Here is an 8,412-nt window from a genome sequence, read left to right on the forward strand (position 1 = left end):
GACGAGTGTAAGAAATAGGGCTGTTTAATCGAACCTCACGGAAGAAACCACTTGTTAGTTCAAAGAATACGATGAAGAGGTTAGAGTTTGCAAACAGGTATATAATCTGGAAATATGAAAATTGGGCAAAAGTATTTTTCAGTGATGAAAACAAGTTTAATTTATTTGGAAATGATGGGGAAAAATGCAAAGAGACTTATTGGTGAAAGATTTAGTGCAAAGTGTACTAAGAAAACTGTCAAGTTTAGGGGCGGAAGCGTCATTGTATTTGGAATGTTTTCTAGCCAAGGTACAACGCCTCTTGTCCGGTTACAAACTCGTGTAAACGCGCAGATCTATAAAAACATTGGTCATAATCATGTTGTGCAAATTATACAGAATTCAGGTTTCGATAGGGATACCTTTATGCAAGATAATGCGCCATGTTGCAAGGCAAAGGTGGTAATTAGCGAGCAAGATTTCGAAATTATGGTGGTTAAGGAAATTTAGCGGTGGTGACGAGAGTTTTGAAGATGAGCGTAGTGGTCACCCATCGGATGCTGACAATAAATAAAATAAGAGCCTTAGTCGAAGGCATTTCACGCACAACTGTTTAAAATCTTGCTCTGAATTAGACGTAACGTATACGACGATTTCTAACCACTTGAGCGAGATTGGAAAGACCAAAAAACTGATAAATAAATTGAACGACAATAAAAAGAAATGCAGTTATGAAATGTTATCTTCGTTTTTTTTTACTCAACAAGAAAGACCCGTTTTTCGATGGTTTGTGATTTGCGATAAACAGTGGATCCTTTACGACAACCGGCGACGCTTAGTTCGGTGGTTAGACGCCGACGAAGCAAAAAGAAGATCATACTGACTGTTACGTGGTCTGCGACTAGTCTCATTCATTACAGTTTTTGTTTTAATGCAGGAGAAACCATTTCGGCGGAGAAGCAGTCAACAAGTGGATGAAACGCATCGGAAACTTTGACACCAACATCCAGCATTAGTCAAGAGAAAAGGCCCAGTTCTCTTCCACGACAATGCCCGACCGTACGTTGCTAAACCGATCCCGCAGAAGTTGAACGAACTGGGCTACGAAAATCTGCCTCACCCAATATACTCTCCAGACCTATTACCTACTGACCACAACTTTTTCAAGCATCTCGACAACTTTCTGTATGAGAAATGCTTCCAAAACTCAAGCGATATAAAGAAAACGCCTTTCATCGCCACCAGAACGTAAGATTTGCATTTTGTTTGCGTTGGCAAAAGTGTGTTGATTCTGATGGTGCTTATTTCGATTAATAAATTTTTGTTTGAGCCGAAATATGTTCATCTGAATTTAAACGTAAAAAACTGCAAGAACTTTTTTGTCAACCTGATCTCTCTCTCTCTCTCTCTCTCTCTCTCTCTCTCTCTCTCTCTCTACGTGTGAAATTTCATAAAAATCGGCCTAGCCGTTTTGGGGTCCATAGGGAAAGAACATACAGACACAGGTAACGACCTGTGTCTGTATGTCTGTATGTTCTTTCCCTATGGACCCCAAAACGGCTAGGCCGATTTTTATGAAATTTCGCACGTCGGTACTTCATGTGCCTGGCAGTGTTCTTAGATAGGTTTTGTATAAGAATGTCTTCGATAATTATCGATAATCGAAATAATCTGATGAAAGAAGGAAAAACGATTTGGGTCAAAGTTAACGTTTTATACAGCCTAACATCACAAGTGCATTTGAAAAGTTTTATAACGACACTAACCGAAAGGCTCAACATTTAAAATAAACAGTAGGTTCTTTGATATGAGACGCGTTGAAAATGAACATTTCTATTTTGAGCACAATTTACGTATCATACTTGGCTTTTGCATTTTAAACTAATTCAAGCCATGATATATAAAAATAATTTATAAAATCAACAGTAAGTTCTCTACAGTGTAATGTAGACTACAATGTACTGAGGACTGAATCATTGTGGGGAGGTATGTGAAGCTTCCTCCCGGTTCACCGCAATCGATCCCCAACTAGGGCAGGCATCTAATCAGTTTGATTGCAAATGGATGATTTCATCGATTTCGATGACAATAAAAATATTGCAGTGTGAAACATTCGTTGATCATTATTTACTTCCGGTCAACGTCGGGTCACCCTGCTAGTATATCGCCTCTCTAAGCTACACTCTGGCGTCGGATTCCGGGCAAGTCTGAAATCAGCTGGGTTATTCTTCACAAGCAAAACAATAAAAACTTCGGAAATCCTTTTCTTATAAACGAAACTAATATTTGCATGAAATAATTTCAGATACAATCGTGCAAAGGAAAAGTTATACAACTCGGGTTTTCTGGACTCAATCGACATAAACTGTTTCTAGATGCAGGATTTTTTCTACTTAAATGCTTTCAGATGATTTCTCAGTCAAAGGAAGGAAGGATTTTTCACATCTCTTTTAGGGATCTATTGGAAGTGACTTGTCCTCTTTCGAGGCTAGTGAGCAAGTCAGTTTTTTTTTTTTTATTCTGAGCCCCATCTCATTGAGATTAGAATTTCCTCTTCTGTCGTTCGGAGATTACTCTTCTATTCCTTTTCCTTTTTCTTTTCTTTCTTTCCTTTCAGTTTCTCTCTCTCTCTCTCTCTTTCTCTGTATCTCTCTCACTGTCACTCTGTCTCTCCCCATCTCTCTATCGCCATCGAAGTTATTTCTTACCATATAAAACCTTCCTGTAGGGTGGGTCTCGCCTTTCTTTCGCTAATGAAATGACAACTTTTGTTTTTAATTTCGTTTTCATATTTCACAAATAACGATTTTGTTGACTTTGCTAATGCTCTTTCCGATGGTTGTCATGCCAAGTTACACTTGAGAAGTCCATCCCTCCGCCGTCTTCGAAAATTTTCTTTTACCATTCTGCCAAGGCACCTTGATTCTTTAACCAAGTGTCAAACACGCAACCAACCACCCGAGTTTCCGACTAGCAGGGTCATCTGATGCTGCCCGGTACATGAAAATAGTGTTACATACGAGTGTTAGTTGTTTTACAGCGGGGACATAAATAGAAGCTAAACCGAGCACTTGCCATGAAAATAACTAGTCATGTACGACAAGTTAAGACATGACACATTTACGAAAAGTAATTCTGTTCATTTTCTGTTTGTTTTATTTTTATTTAGGCATGTCATTTTGTTATATAGAGCACTGCCTGGAGATGCTAAGTAAATTGAGATCCCTAAAAAAGAGAAAAGTTAGATTGCTTAGGTTTTTGGAAAGGGAGTCGAGTGTAATTCAATCTTTTGTGGTACCTGTAAGCATTGTGTAAACAATAAGCGCATTGGAAGCACCAACAAGTCGAGAAAGGATAACCAATTTGTGTGCAATATTGTAAGATAATGGAAAAAGGATGAGAAATCCAATGTGTCGAAAAAAAGTATACTTGGATGGAGAAATTATTGAGGGTGCTGAGAACTGTTGTCCCTATTTACTTGTCTCCCCACGAGGGCAGAGTAAGACACAAGGTCGTGTGTGAAGAAAATCCAGCTCACCCAAAAGGCGTACTCTGGATAGGACCAAAATTTAAAAAAAATTGTCTCAGTCATGAAAGATTTCTCCTCCACTAACCGAGGATAGAAAAGGGGAAGCTGTATTAATTTGCTTCCCCACTGAGCAAATTAGGCACAAGGCCGATTTTTAATGTGGAGAAATTAGGGATAAAGGGGGACCAGCTCCCCGTGGAGTAGGGGAACTTGATAGTGAAAATTAGTATGAAGGGGTTCCCCTACATTGATCAGAGCAATGGTCTTATATGTTGGGCTGCCCCCACATATGGTCTTTGATTGAAGCATCTGCCGGAACAGATACTACACTTTGATCTTGGCCCGAAGACCAAAAGCCTGTTACCTTGGTTGGATTTATTTGCTTCTCCACTGAGCAAATTAGGCACAAGACTGTTTTTTTATGTGGAGAGAGGTGGAAGGGAAAAGGGGACCAGCTCCTGAGAGGTGGGCAATGGGAGCTGGATAGTGAAAAGCCTGTTGGTATCTAGGGTTGCCCCTACATGGACTGGAAGATTGCCACAAGGGCAATGGTCTTTGATTGCAGTATCTGCCGGAACAGATGGTATTTATTTGCTTCCCCACTGAGCAACTTAGGCACAAGGCCAATTTTTAATGTGAGGAATGAAGTGGAAATGGGGACCAACTCCCCGGGGAGTAGGGAAGCTGGATAGTGACAGTTGGTATGGAGGGTTTCCCCATACATTGACCAATAACTTATATGTGGAGTTGCCCCCACATATGGTCTTTGCGGTATTTATTTGCTTCCCCACCGTGCAAATTAGGCACAAGGCCGATTTTTAATGTGAGGAGTGAAGGGGAAATGGGGACCAACTCCCCGGGGAGTAGGGGAGCTGGATAGTGAAATTGGTATGAAGGGTTGCCCCTACATTGACCAAGGTCTTATATGTGGGGTTTCCCCCATATATGGTCTTTGCTTGCAGTATCTGCCGGAACAGATGGTATTTATTTGCTCCCCCACCGAGCAAATTAGGCACAAGGCCAATTTTTAATGTGAGGAGTGAAGGGAGGGGGAAGGGAAAAGGGGACCAGCTCCCGAGAGGTGGGAAATGGGAGCTGGTTAAAGGTCAGGCATGTGGGGTTGCCCCCACATCTGGTCTTTGCTTGCAGTATCTGCCGGAACAGATACTACACTTTGAGATATTAAATCTTTTATTAATGTTAAAAAATACAGTCCAAATCAACGATGAACAAAAAACTTAGGCACGTGGCCAACTCAAAAGGGGGGATTTTGGGGGTCGTTGGTCATCCTTATCACTCCAGAACTAAACAAAGTCAAAAGTTTCTCCCAGCTAGTATCTTCTTTCACCATAATACCGCATTCACCCTTTCATATTGGGGGACGTCCTAGTAACTCCCAATTTTTAAAACATTTTTTATTGACGTGTAAAAACAAAAAAGATAACAATAAAATTGTACAATAATTCATTTTTGTCGAGGGCGGGGGAAGAAAAAACAAAAGGTGATTAGTAGGACCCTCCTAACTCCGTTTAGTTGATAGACTGCCCGTTCCACTAGGTTTGTAAAAGGAACCTCGCTTCTGCGGGTCAGTCTATAGGTGGGGATGCCCTCTAGATGGGGGTGAATGGAGAAAAGAAAATTTTTGTGGGTAAGAGATGGAGGTTAGTTTGTATTTCTTTTTCTCCAAGATGGGTAAAATTTAGAGGAAGGGGTGAAAACAAAAATTGCAGGTAAGAGGGGATGGGGATCTTGGAGGCTTCCTAATCGGGGAGGGATGGAACACACACTCAGCTAGCTGAGAGGCTACTTGTTTAATTTTACTTTACAGAACTGCGTGTTCCACACCTAGGCGGGGAACACGTATTCAAATTTGGTTCCTCTTCGTACACACAGACTTGCCACATGTATCAATCTTCTGTCAAATGCCGCGCGATGCAGCCTTCTTCTATCACATCTGATCTTCACCCGTAGTTGGTGTTTAAAGAAAGCGATCAGATCTTGATCCGAAAAAGACAACACCCCCCGGCAACCTTGCAGACGCGAGGTCCAAATCACCATTCTCGCCACGGCCAGGATCGTAACGTAGACCATTTGTCTTTCCCGGTCCCACGGCGGCCTCACGTTGTCCACAACATTGGATACAGTAATTGGGCGAGGATGCTCAGGATCGATGCAAGCCGTCACTCTCCTGACATACGACCAGTACTGGTGGAGTTCGCGGCAATCAAAGAAAGCGTGATCCGTAGTTTCTACGGCCGTTGTCCCACAACGGGGACAATCAGGCGACTCCAAAAACCCGGAACTGCATTGTATGTTGTTGAGTGGAAGTGCATTTCGGGCCAATCGCCAGGTACGAGAAAACTCCGAATTGTTCAGATGACTCGAACCTGGCGCCCAGCTCCATGCGGAGCGGATCTCACTCTGCTGCCAACCCAAACGCGCGCATAGCGGGTCGTCAGCGGCCCCCTTCACTAGATCCCTGTGGAGTTCCCTATGGGTAGCAGTCACAAGGTCACTGGACCTTGGTAGTCGTTTTAGCGCGGCTCGGCACTCTTTCATGTAGGCAGATTCTCCTCGCGGCCTGCGATGGCTCTCGATGGAAGGGTCGAGAACGAGGTCGGGGAAGGCGGCAGTAACCACTGGGTGCCACGGTTGGTCATCCTGCATATAGTGGCTCAGGAAGGCCAGCCTCTCAGCATCTCGATGACACTTCAAGTCCGGTATTCCCAAGCCTCCCTCACATGGACGTTGAATACAGACCTGTCTGCTCACCCAGTGTCTTCCTCTGTCCCAAAGGAGCGAGGACAAGAGTTCGACAAGAGCTTTTAGGTGTTGTGCAGGCAGGGGAAGTACGGCCAGTCAGTAAAGGATGAGAGGAAAGACGTAAGTGGCGCACGCCTCAGCTCTACCCTTTAAGGAAAATTTCCTAGGAAGCCACGAATTGACTGCAGCCTCCACCTTTGACCGTACCTCCAACCAATTCTTGTCAAGCTGGAGACCCGGTCCGAACCACACGCCGAGGATCCGGACCGGGCCATCTGTCCAGCTGAAGGGCGCAGGGAGGTTTGTGTTGCCACTCCATGCGCCCAACCGCAGTCCTACCGACTTGTTGCGGTTTATCTTGGCCCCCGTGATTCTTTCGTACTGTGTGAGTGCCTCCGACACGACCTCAATGTCTCTGAAGCCCGACACGAAGATCGTGACATCATCGGCGAACGCGGATACCTTGGCAGCTGAGCCACCAGGCAGAGCCATTCCGCGCAGGGCCGAATTTGCCTCCCCATGTCTCAGCTTGCGGAGAAGAGGCTCCAAAGCCAGGACATAAAGCAGGGGCGACAGCGGACAACCCTGACGAACCGACCGAGGGATAACAAAGGGTTTTGAGCACTTTCCGTTGACTTGCACGACAGCCATGGGCTGTCGATACATTATGGAGATCCACTTGCAAAAGTCCGGTTTAAAACCGGCAGCCTCTAAGACAGATGCCAGGAAACGATGGTCCACCCTATCGAAAGTTTTGGACTGATCTAAGTTGATCAGCGCGGCTTCCGTGTCATCATCTATTCCCCCCTCTACGATCGTGCGGATCAGGTGCAAGTTGTTCTGAATCGATCTCCCCTTCACAGCGTAGTTCTGTTCCGGTTCAACCAACTCGTCGATAACAACCTGCAGCCGATTCGACAGGACCTTGGCCAAAATCTTCAACTCTGTGTTTAGCAGAGTTATGGGCCTGTAGTCGTCTAACTCTTCCCCTCCATGCCCGTCACCTTTCTTCAGCAATGTGATCACTCCCTTGGTCACCTGCCCTGGGATGGATCCCTGAGCAAACCAATGGTTGAACATATCCGTCAGAAGAGGCAGAAACATGGGGGACAGCCTCAAGTACAGTTCGTATGGCAGACCATCAAGTCCTGGCGATTTGTCACAGCTGACCTGCTTCAGCGCAGTAAAGACCTCCTGCTCCATCACCCGGCCCTCGCAACCAGCCGCTCTAGCTGCCTCGAGGCGGGGAGAGTCGGCCAAATAGTCGCTAAACTCAAGGACCGGAAGATCGGGCTGCTGCGTAAAACGCTTCTCGAAACCCCTCGCAGATCTCCTGAGTCGATTCCAGGGTGCGTCCATCCGGATGTTTGACTTTCGCAATATATTTGTCCGAGCCATGCCTAGAAACCTCACAGCGCACGTCTGCATCAGAAATGACTGCTTCGTTGCCTATCTTTTTAAGCCTAGCTCTAACTACTTGGCCTTCGTAACGCTCGCTAGTCTCGCATAGAAGGTCCTGCTTAACTAGTTCCTGACTAACCCTATCACCCTCCCCCGTAGCCTGGGCTAGTTTCTGCTCTAGATGCTTCTTCGTCTTGGCCTTATCTAGTGCGAGGCGCTGGGCATACTTGACGGAGAAGCTTCTGATCTTGGCTTTGAGACCTAACCACCACTTACTCCCGGTAACCGCCCCCACTAGTGCCTTTTTAATCAATTCTCTTAACTGATCTTGGAAGTCTTGTATCTCCAGAAGGGAGGTGTTTAACTTCCAGTACCCCGCTAACTTAGGCCTATTTCCTAGCTTCAGCCGGGCCATAACTAATTTATGGTCCGTCTAGCCTAGCCAAGTGAACGTGGGACAAGATAAGAAGTCTACTTCGCCTCTCCTAACTAACATCCTGTCCAAATAGGTATTTGGATAGGAGGAAACGCTATTGGTCCACGTCCACATCTCCCGCCCCGGATGCTCGAACCGAAACCTGTCGACCAGACTGCATCTAGCCATCAGATCAGCCAGGCTGGACTCGCACCTCTCCGATCCTCTAGCATCGTCTCCTACCTCATCTATCTCGGGGTCTAAGATGGCGTTCCAATCTCCTATTAGCACTACCCGGTAACGCGTCAAGCTGACTGAAGAATGA

The sequence above is a fragment of the Euprymna scolopes genome, chromosome 16, assembly GCF_053919585.1.
Source record: "Euprymna scolopes isolate OS-2025 chromosome 16, ASM5391958v1, whole genome shotgun sequence".
Lineage (NCBI taxonomy): Eukaryota > Metazoa > Mollusca > Cephalopoda > Sepiida > Sepiolidae > Euprymna > Euprymna scolopes.